The sequence below is a fragment of the Mastomys coucha genome, unplaced genomic scaffold (assembly GCF_008632895.1).
Source record: "Mastomys coucha isolate ucsf_1 unplaced genomic scaffold, UCSF_Mcou_1 pScaffold21, whole genome shotgun sequence".
NCBI classification, from domain to species: domain Eukaryota; kingdom Metazoa; phylum Chordata; class Mammalia; order Rodentia; family Muridae; genus Mastomys; species Mastomys coucha.
In genome coordinates, this window is record NW_022196904.1 from 68,204,416 (window position 1) to 68,216,148 (window position 11,733).

Genomic DNA, 11,733 nt, shown 5'->3' on the forward strand with positions numbered 1-11,733 from the left:
TGTCTACTCTCTTCTCTAGTTTTTTTCTGAGGACCTGCCACTCTACTTTGTGCTATATCTTAAACTTTATCTTTGATTTCCCTAACTACAAACTGAGATTTTTTTCCTAGTATATTCCTAATGTACTTCTGAAGAATAAAATGTATTCTATTCATTCTGTTTAACTATTAGCAGCCTTCTCTTTTCACTCTAGCAGGGACCAAATAATCAAGTACACATGATCAATTTATAATAAATAACTGCTCCAACGAATTAATATGTTTGATCCATTTGGCACTTTGGTAAAATTTGCCAACTCCTGAAACCAGTGGTTAGACCCTACTGTAACTGAAAATGCGACACATTTTGAAAGCAAGAGTAGAGGCTGAGCTCTTGCAACCATTCTGCCTGCAGGTGTCACATAGCACAAGGCTGGAAATTAAACAAACTGAACCTAAGTAGCAGTGTCAGTGAGAAGCCTGTGAAACCGAGATTCTAGGAGAACCTGGGAGGCTATGCTTAATTTACCTCTCTAACCAAATCAGGAGGGAACTGAATGAAATCTTCCAAGTGTTCCCCTGCACCTGCCTATGAGACTACAGCATTGGCAGAGGATCACATATAAGAAAACAGAAGCTTCTCCATTCAACATCACACTCCAGTCAGTGTTTGAACACAACATCTGGCCTGGAGAGGAAGTTTCTCAGGGTGATAAACAAGGATTCTGCTAGATTTTTAAAGGATGGTAAATTTTGTGATTCTGAGGATTGTTCTAGAAACAGAACAGGAAGAATGCCGACAGAAAAGTAGAAAGAGGCTAATGGATATAGTCTGATAACCAAGGCAGGACCAATGGACCCTCTACTGGATCTGAAGTATGTCCATCTCCTCCTAACATGGGGAGATAGAAATCTCCCCGAAATATACACAATGCCTTGCTTACTCTGGCCCTTTAGTAACTAACTATCATGAACATCAATATCATTTTAGTCCATGATTCATCTGAGGTCAAGTGCACAGTTGCTGCTCTCCCACCCATCAGCCTATCCCTACCTGTTTATGGTATTCTCAGATCCCTCAAGGGAACTTCTTGTGGAGCATCAGACAATCAAAGTATATGCAAGACTCAAGGCCACACTTCCTGAAATGCAAAATAAATGCAGCCAAACCACCATTCATGCAGAGCTTCCAGCCTCCACCAATATACCGGCCTGGACAGAATTGCTGACAGCCACCTAAATCAGGATATGCACCTACTTTTAGCAGATCATGGCCCCACACCCCACCATGCTGCATCCCCATGAGACAACACAAGCACATCAAAAGCTTTGGCAGGGAACCTCCATGGAAGTTAACTGATGCCCCAATAAAGGGGAAGGCAGTCAAAACAAAGCTGGCAGCAGCCTCCCATACATGGAGGTTCCTCTCCAAAGCCTGCAGGCAGTCAGTGTGTGGACAGCCCTGGCCATCCCCTGGCCCCAGAAACAAAATCCAGACTCACTGTGGAAGCTGCTGATGCTGCTAGCCTCTGATGCTGCCACGACACGCTGAATGGGCCCTTCTGGCATGGCCCTTCCTGACAGTGAATGAGGGAGAGAGCAGGGAAGAAGGGGAGAGAGAAGAAAAGGGATGAGGGAAGAGGGAGGAAAAAAGGAAGGATGGGGAAGAGAAGGGAAGCAGGCCTGTCTTTAATGAAATAGATGTCTCTCTTGAGCATAGCCTCTAGTGTCCTGTCTTACACTCCTAGTAAGACTGTCTGCCTACACTCAGAAGAACAATCAAGAATGACTCATGCACAACCTAAATGCCACACTACCACAGCCCTATTTGTAGTCCATACTACTCAGCTGTCTGTCTCTGAGGACCACCAAAGCTCAACAGGCTTTCTGCCTATGGGCCAATTCTCCTTTCCACAGGATTAGTGCCCAAGCCACTACCATTCTAGAAGGAAGTACATTTTATCTGATATTCTTAACCCCTTAGGTCAAAGAAAAAGAATTTTCTCCAAAGCTCTTGAAGAAGTATTTATTCTTTTTGTATTAGCAGAAAATTTATGAATTCACTAGTATTCCCAGAGTCCAAGAATCCTTCTTTATTTTCTTTACCTGTTTAGAAAGTAGGTCAGTAAGTCAGATAGCTAGATACCGTGTACATTGGTGTCATCTGCATGGACACTAGCACCCTCTGCTTCCTCCCACTGTCAACAGAATCTGTATTTGAATTCTTCATCATCCCCTGAAAAGTCCCATTTTCCTTGATACCCTTCTCTAAAAGTTATAGGACAGCACTAAGCTAAGCTATTTCTAAGGAAGGGTTCATAGTAATGTAGCAGTGACCTTTCTTAAACACCTCTGGGGTCAAGAACTCTGTAAAAAAAAAAAAGAAAAAAAGAAAGAAAGAAAGAAAGAAAGAAAGAAAGAAAGAAAGAAAGAAAGAAAGAAAGAAACACACATAGCCTGATTCTCTATGGAGCCAGAGGCAAAGAAACCACATGAGTATGAAGTCAGTTGTTGGAGCATGTTTGTGAAGCAACAAGTCCATGCATACAAATCTGTAGGGTAAGGCTGAGAAACCCATCCTATGGAGATGATAAAATGAACTTGGTGGGTTTTTATGACATTGTGAGATAGACAGCAAGAAATAACAAGGATGAAGAAAAGAATGGGCAGATGGGCAGTTTGGCAGAGAAGGGATTATGGGCTGAATTGTGTCCCCACTACAAGTTTAATATGTTGGAATGCTAACTCCCACCTCCCTAGATTGTGTCCACAGCAGATATAAAGGCTTTGTAGGTCATTATGTTGGGCACTAATCTATGACTGATGCCTTTAAAGGAATGGCAATCTGGACACAGATACTTATAGAGGGAAGGTCTTGTGAAGACATAGGAAAGTGACCATCAACAAGGCAAGGGGGCAAGCCTGAGAAAGAGTCAAAGCTGCCTGTGCTTTGATTTGAAACTCTAGCCTCCAACTTATGAGAAAATAAGTTCTGTTGTCGAAGCTCTGACGGTTGTGTACTTCGTTCATGCAGCCTTCTCTAGCAACTACAGAGAACATTGTGCATCTGTGGAGAGGAGTATACTGTCATGTGAACCAGGATTCAGGCTGGCTTGGCTGGATGGAGTTACAGGGCTTCTATGGCAGAGTCAGGAAGGAGGCCACGAAGCACAGACTGCTGTCTTGGAGAAATGAGGATTCACTCAAGGATCTTAAATGAGCAGAGATGAGAGGGTGAATAAGGATGAAGATCAGAATGGTGGGACTAGGGTTCCTGCAAAAAATCAAGTGACCTTGAGATGCCATGAAGCTAGACATAGCAGGAAGGTGATGAACATATGTTCAAATAAGATTCATCTTGAAGGGCCGTCCATGAGAGCTTCCATGCATGCTAACAGGTACTCCACAGCACTGCCTAAGGAGGTGGTACTGTGTCTGTGGTGAGTTTATTTCCAAAGAGTAAAGCTTTAATCTCCAATGAACCCTCTAGAGGAAGCTTATAGATGTCTTAATCACAGAAACAAGCGACAGAGGCATAAAAGCAAAACAGGATTCTAACCGTGCAAAGCTGTTGGCTCTCAACTAACTACTTCAGAACTCTGAATAAAAAGAAACAGACAAACCCATGAAAGAGGCAAAGGACTGCCAAAAGGGGGGAAACATTGAAATGTAAGATATCACTCAGGCATTAAATGGGAATATGATGCTAAGTTGGTGTGGGGAGTAAGGAAGGGACCAGAAATGGGGCTGTTATTAACAATGACATTTATTAGACAGTTCATAAAGGAGTACCCTTGAGGAAATGCATTTAAATATGGGCATTATGATATGTGTTGACCCTCCAAAGTCATATACAGTGAGTGGTAAGATCAGAAGCCCCCCAAATGAAAATAAAGGACAAAAACTACGTATTTCAGTACTAGCGAAGACAAATGGAAGTTGGAAGGGATAGGAAGGTTAAGCAAATTTTTCTCTTTAATATAAAAGAGATGGCAAATTCTTGGAGTAGAATGAGGGACAAAGGTTTGGAAGAGAACAAGGATAGTTACAGAGAGGGCTGAGGTAAAGAAGAGTCAGAGGATGCATGATCTGGGGAAGAATGCAGAGCTACAAATTTGAAGATACTAGGTCTCAGCATCACAGAAATACACACTTGACAGTTCTTTCCTCATGAATAACGGGTCCTTGCATTACAGTGCTTCATCTCAGGAACCTCTATTGTAGAGATGTTCTTAGCATCTCAGACTTAGAAGAAAAGCAAAACTCTGCAGTCATCAACTGCAACCTCATATCTAATACATGGGTGCCCTTGTCATACTTCGAAAATGCATGTGTGTGGATTTTCTATTAAATCTGTGGGGACAAAGAATCTACTGCTCTACAACCCAGAATCTTCTATTTGCATATAAGGCCCACAGAAGTGAGCTTCATTATCCTCAAGTCTGAAATAGCTCTAGAGTTTGCTAGTCCTACCTACACTGTTGGTTTAAAGAAAAAAAATGAGGCAGTGGTTGGGCATCAGTGGGAGAGGATGTGCTTAGTTCTCATGGGACTAGATGCCCCAGTGTAGGGTGATACCCAAAGAGGGATTCCCTTTCTTTGAGGAGAGGGACTGTGGTCAGGATGTAAAGTTATTAAAAAAATAAATTATTGAAAAAACTGAAGCAGAAATTATTCACCACACCAAAATAAGAAAGGACCACCCCCTCAGAGCATCTGTTTACTGAAGTCTAGCCTTGTGTTCATTTAGTATCTCCAGCACTAAAGCTGTAAGTCATCATCACTAGTAAGATCATTCACTAGTATGTCTATCTATCTTCTGCTGTATTTCATTTAATGAACATTTATAAAATCATACACACACACACACACACACACACACACTCACACACATATATCAAATGTTGGGCACAAGGGATATGAATTTGATGTAATAAGGCATTGCCATTGAAGCTATCTCAGCTATAATGACCAAATTTGTTATCAGGCACTCTTAAGTATGCATTTTCATAATAAGACATACACTAAAATAATTCCTCCATACAAAACACTTATGAATATTAAGATAGCATTCCCTCAATGTGATCACCACCTGCTATACTTCTAGCATCTTTAACTTGCCATTGGATTTCATTTGATCTGTATTACCATCTTCGGACCCCACTTGGATCAATTCTCTTGCTTTTGTTTATCCAACAAGTACAGTGTTTCCTGAGTCCCTAAATTAAGGTCTCCTTGTTTGACCCTGTAGCCATCTCAGAGTCACACCAAATGTTCATCTCCTTTACTTGAAATAGCTTTGCCACAAAACTCTATTAGAATAAATAACACATAGGATTGGATTAATATATAACTATACTTCTACCTTGGAATTCTAGCTTATTTTATGGGACCCATACCATATTACTATGGTCTTTTAAAATGATATTAATAGTTAACCTCCTATCTCTTCAAAACAAACCTTTACATGAAACAGAATAACTAACCTGAGGATTACCAATTGATCTCTGAGCCTCAGTTTACATGTTTATGATATGTAAAGTGGGATACTTCTAACAACCAGAGAACATAACATACTAAAATGGGAATCAGAGATGAATCTCAGATCTCCAAGAAAGGACAATATTTTTGTCATGATTCTGCTCCTAATAATTAAATACATGCATGCACTTGACAATTCATCTCCCCTATCTCCCTCCCACCCTTTCCCCTTTCTCTCTTCCAGTGTTCTTGTCAACTCATCTGTCAAAAAGGTTTGATAAAATAACTTATAACTTAATTCCAAGTCAGGATTCCACAGATTTGCCATCGCACATCATTTGCTCAAGTTTCAGCAAGAATTTATCAAAGATTTTTATAAAAAATAATTATGTAGAAAGTGGTTCGTGTATGTAGGGAAACAGTTCAATCCAGTGACAACACCTAAAGATTATTGACAAATTGATCTTCTGGAGAGGTACATTCTAGCACAGAACCTAAGTCTCTGACCTCTCAATTTGCAAAACAAAAAAAAAAATTGCCTAAGAAAGTTCTGGCACCCGGGTACAGGTTGGCATAGAATTGGTGGCACTGAGCTGGTAGAGACATGTGACTGGACTAGTAAAAACTTGGCAGGATGGACTGTAACAGGATATCAAGTCTACCCAGAAGCAAATTCCTTTCGCTGTATGAATATACTAATCTACAACTGCTTAACTGAAGATAATTTAGGACACTAGGATATTAGTTTCATCTATAGATTTGAACAAATAAACCAAGTGAACTCCAGTCATGCAGGTCCATCTAGTAACCCCCCTGCCCTGTACATGTTCTTTCAACACAGGAACACTCAATAAGCACAAACCCATGCTGTATTGGAGTCCCTCCACTTGTGAGATGCTATGAATAGAGTTTGCCTTAAAGAATAGAGAAAAACCCCTGAATTGAAAGCACAGACTGGAATAATGCATGCCAAGCCTGAGAACAACAGGACACAGATGCCACGAATCCCTTTTCTAATTCCATGGTAAATATCACTACATGCCTTTTTCCATCCCTAGATACAGCCCATCACATTGCTCAGGGAAATCACCACCAGTCCCGCAGAGCTATTATCTGAGATATGCTTATACTTAGGACATATACTGCATGGCCTTGAGGGAATTAAATTTACAAGCAACCAAGAAGCTCATATACTTCAAGTATGAAGACTGTTCATTGTCACAGAAAACACTGGAGGGTAGAGTAATAAACTAACTCCCAATTTTCAGAAACTTAATAAAACTTAGTTTGTCTCTTTAAGATAAGCATAGGTGAAAATATTTGATTCCTCAATATAACTTCATTTCTCATGTAGACTGCCTTACTAAAGGTGAAGGTCATATGGCATTTGAAAGCTAGGTATATATACAAATGAATTGTTCCTTTAACTAAATCTAGGCTCATGTATGCTTTAATCATTGTAATATACACATTCCATCTTCTTTATCCAAAAGCAAATGCTTGAGCCACTAGTGGGAAATATGAATGCAACAACTGACTTTTCATTAAGACACCAGTGCATCTCCCAAATACACATTCCCAGAGACCCGGCATACTGACTATTGGCACCTACCTGTCATGCAGAGGCCCATGAAGTTTAATTTAATAATATTTAAAGCAGTAGGAACATTATTACTTACCCATCAAGACATCTCATGTGGTATTATGTAATCAATAAAAGTAAGCATTTTATTAAGCACTGTGTGCAAACTTCTGCAAGGAATAGTATGTTTATCTTAAAAGGAATATTCTCAGAGAGATATAGCTGAATGACTCAAGAACATGAATATATACATATATATATGAATATATAACATATATACATACATACATACATACATACATACATACATACATACATATGGAATTCTGTTTCTGAAAAGCTCAAGGTTTCATTTGCAAATAGTTCTTAGTTGAAGCCAACAATTACTTCACAATAAGGAAGCCCCTTACTGACTGATACGCTTCCACTTTCTCCTTGGCCTTCCAGAAGACAAACTTGAACAAATATATGAATATATATATGTGTGTAGCTGACGGTTGGTCCACTAGAAAGAAATGACTAAGTACAAAGAATTAAAATCCAACCTGATGGTAGAGCCTGAAGCAGGTCAATCAGTGGAGAAGATGTAGACAAAGTGGCATAGTAGTTCTCAGAGTAAGAGAGATAGAGTACTGCGCATCCCTATTCAGCACATTCACTAATCCTTTAATAGGGTGTCAGCATTGCCTTTAGGGAGGATCTTCAGTGGGACCAAATGAGTAAAAGCAATTACACCAAACCAACACAGAACAAGGGACTTTCATATCTCTCTGACCTCAGGTTGCCCATGAAAAGGAGCAGAAGAGATTATTACAAATGGTAAGAGAAAAGAAGGTAAGACCTCAGCCAGCTTCAGTTCTTTTCTCAAGGTACCAGAGCACATACTCTTAAAATACTTAAGAAAGAGGCTGACAGTAAACAAACCCTGGAAAATGGAGCTCTGTTTCCAAAAAGTCAAGGTTGGAAAAAAAAAAGTCAGTAGTACTTGGTTGAAGCCTGCAATTTCCAAATGAGGAAGCCCCTCACTGACTGATATGATTCCCCTTTCTCCTTGGCCTTGCAGTAGACCAGCTTGAACAGGAAAGACCTGGCATGGTGCATAGCTTTGTTTTCCCTCTCTCAGAGTTCTCTTAAGTAGACTCTTCTCTTCTTTAATTTCAGGATCCAACACCAAAGACTTATCATAGGAAATACTTTGGCATGTAACTTATTTAAAATTTCTTATATATAATTTCTCCCTTATTCACTTACATGGAATGATAATAACCATCTATTGAGTGCCTAATAGGTACCAGGCAATTTGCATACATTATCTTATTTAATCCACACAAAAGAAGAAATTGTTCTCCCTCATGCTCCTTTTTTTTCTTTCTTTTTCAGATAAGGGATCTAAGGCTTAGAGAATTTAAGTACATTCCCTGAGGTTGAATAGCTCAAAGCAGAAGCTTGAAGATTCAAATGAATACAGCCTAACTTAGGATTTAGTGGGTACTCAGCTCACCTTCCTTTAAGCAACACATCTTCCTACCTCCAGCTTTGTGGCAAACTCTGGGGATATAGGGCAATGGGAGGGAAGGACAAAGTTACTGTATTGACCAGATGCCCTGTTCTCCCCCAGCTCCTCCTCCTCTTTCTCATCCTCATCCTGTTTTGTCAGACAATTCACATATTCTTGAGTTGTGTGGATTAGGAGAGAAACACAATTCCTTAACCAGGAAGTCAAGGGAATACAACTGTTCTCTTTACATGCAAATATCTTAATTACAGCTCCTAGGGAAGATATTTGTATGGAAATTTATGTGTTTTTGTATGTTATATATTCAGTTTGTCTCAGTAAACAAAAGGCTTTTTGCACTTCAGAAGGAAAATGGTGTCTGTCATGTTGCATCTATCACCACCCTCCACAGGCATGGGGAGAGAAAGCAGGGACTCCTCACCACACTCCCTGGCCTCCTGCGGCCTGCTTCCCCTCATCAGAATTGGCTTCAATAAAACAACCCTCCTGTTCTTGGAATTTTCTCCTGGAGCATCTTCCCTGTCTTATCCCCATGGAGACAGGCAAGCAACAATAATGTCCATCCCACTCATGTACCACCTTCCTTGATAGAAGAGAACAGCCAGGTTTCAACCTTTCAGAGCAATGAGACTGCATCAAGATCACTGGAAAACTGCTCTCAGAATATAATTTTTAGCAGAGCAAAGCAGGGGCACAGATTTCACTCCACTGGTTCTCTTGTCCGTCAAGATAAAATATAATTAGTTGCCTATGAAAAGTACACAGCCATTTTGATCACTCCAATCTTCTTAGTTTTTCTGAGGAGTTATAATATTATTTTAGAATATATGTCAGTTTTCTCCACTGGGGACACAGGATAGATAGGCTTACCTTGAAAAATGTAGGATTCTGGATAGAGATGATTAAGAATGTCAGTCACACTTCTAAAGAGTGCTAAGAATTACAAAGACATAGAGTGCTTACAAGTTATCACAACATTTTGCCACAGCTGGAATGGATAAGTGAGGAAACCTGAGGAAGTAATCCCATCAGCCCTGGAAAAAAGCCAACAGTCCATCTGCCTGGGATGATGCTGATGTCAGCCTGCCTGGGGCCATCAAGGTGACAGAGGGAACACTTAAGGATCAACATAGCAATGACTTTGAGTCTTCAGCTGTGGCCTTCAGTTCACCTCCCTGAGTCCCAGTGATATTCTGATGGTACTCTTCTGTTCCTTGTAGCAGAGAGTCTCATGATCCCTTGTCTGGACCAGTATGTTCTAACTCAATATGACTGCCCAAGATTGCTCATCAACTACTTATATCAAGGAAGATGGATTCCTAATGTCCCATGTGTCTATCTGTATACATATCTGTGTTCTGAATTCTATTTGGAGGGAAAGTTTTACTGATATGAAAAAAATACTGAAACACAAAGCACCATTTCACCCTATGAGTTGACGGTTGAGGATACTAAAAAACTGATGTCTCCAACATGATTTAAGATTGAACTGGGTCCCAGACCTTTATTCCTGCTCCAGGAGGAATGATGAAGGAAAGTCTTCAGTAAGCTCCCAAAGTTTCAGCTAAGTATCTTTCCAGTACAGATTTAATGTTTTGTATTTGTATAGACCACACTTGTGAGATTGAGATAAAAAAGTCAGGGTGATGGAGAGAAAGCCAGGAGATTAGTACTTTACAAAAGATCAGCTTTGAGCATAGGCAAGAAAGAGATTTGTTTTACATCAGTAGTCAACACAGTGGGCTTCTAGCCATCACAGTAGTCAATGGGTGTAAGTTGTCCATAATCAAAGATTGAAGGGTTCTCCCTAGAACAGTATTCTTTAGGCCACTGAGAAGCAAATGTCCTAAACAAGTTCTCCACTTTGTTAGAGTCCACTTGTGCGTAGTTCAACTTCCTGGTCATCAAGCCTCATTATACTGCACATATACAGTATAAAGATGTAAAGTACCAAAGCCTTTCCTATGACCACTTTTGCCTTTCATAGAATGCTTGGGCTACAATTGCTATTCCTGCTATTCCACTAGATTGAAATGAAGTACAGAATTTTCTAAGAAAGAAGGAAGTATCAGAGTGTATAGATGCAAGAAAGATTTAGGTAACCCCAATTACTGGGAAAATAACATAAAAGAATCCCCTCCTGTAGCCAATCCTTTACCCTGTTAGCCTATCTTAGATGTCCCAAAGAAGAGAGCACACCCAAAATTAAACCTCAGTCACCAAACTAGATCTAAGTAATTATGTGAAAAGATATGCTTCCAAAATCAAAGTAGTTTTCCCTCTTCCCAATAGTAAGAGAGAAAGGGTCTGGGAAAATGAACACGTTTGACCTGCTGTCAAAGCAATAGTAGAGGATAAAGGAACTGGCATTCTCTCATCCCTTTGGCTATGCCTCCCATCTATTGGACAGAAATGCAGCTTCCTCCTCTCTTACCATTATATGAAGAATTTATCCCCACAGAAAACACAAGATGAAAAAGAAATATAGAATCACAGACCAAGCTCAACATTTTACAGATAGATGTGATATCTTGATAGACACAGAGCAGTCCCTGATACCAAAGAGTTCTAAATAACACTCCCATCCTTCACTAGATGTCTATATTTCTACAATGTCTGTTATTTGGTAGATAATGAGTGTGCAGATCCACTAGCTTTAATCGAGGAAGTGAGGTTGCAATTCCTACTATAATTAGCTACTGATCCCCTCCTTTGTGTTCCTTTCTCTTGGCAGCTTTGTACAGATTAATAGGCATTAACATTTAAGTTGCTTCTCTGAATTCACTTAAAGTGACTATGTTACAGCACCTGTCTACAGAGAAGTCCACTCTGTGCCATGTCTTCTAATGAACACCATACGACCTATACCAGAGCTGAAGAAATGAGCAGATGCAAGGACAGTCCAGGCACTATGGCATCTAAGGAGATCCCCTGCCTTTCTCTAGCCTTCTATTCCAAACCTTTCCAGAGAAAATTAACTAAAGTTTTGTCCACATGTGACTTCTGGGTTGTTCAGAACTAAATAGTTTCAAAGGAATTCTTTCTGAAACCTGAGTCACAACATACTCGCAACATAGGGTTTAGGGTTTCTTAGTAACTCTGCAACTTGGTTGTGCCTGAGAGCTTGCCCATTTTATGGATCCTTAGCCCCTACACAGGTACAGCAGCAGTATCAC

General features: G+C 40.0%; 1 protein-coding gene across 7 annotated transcripts in view; it reads right to left on the reverse strand.

Moving 5' to 3' along the window:
• Nucleotides 1-11,733, reverse strand: part of Ntrk3 (neurotrophic receptor tyrosine kinase 3) — a 375,962-nt gene that overhangs the window by 40,907 nt on the left and 323,322 nt on the right. The gene's annotated exons all lie outside the window — the stretch shown is intronic.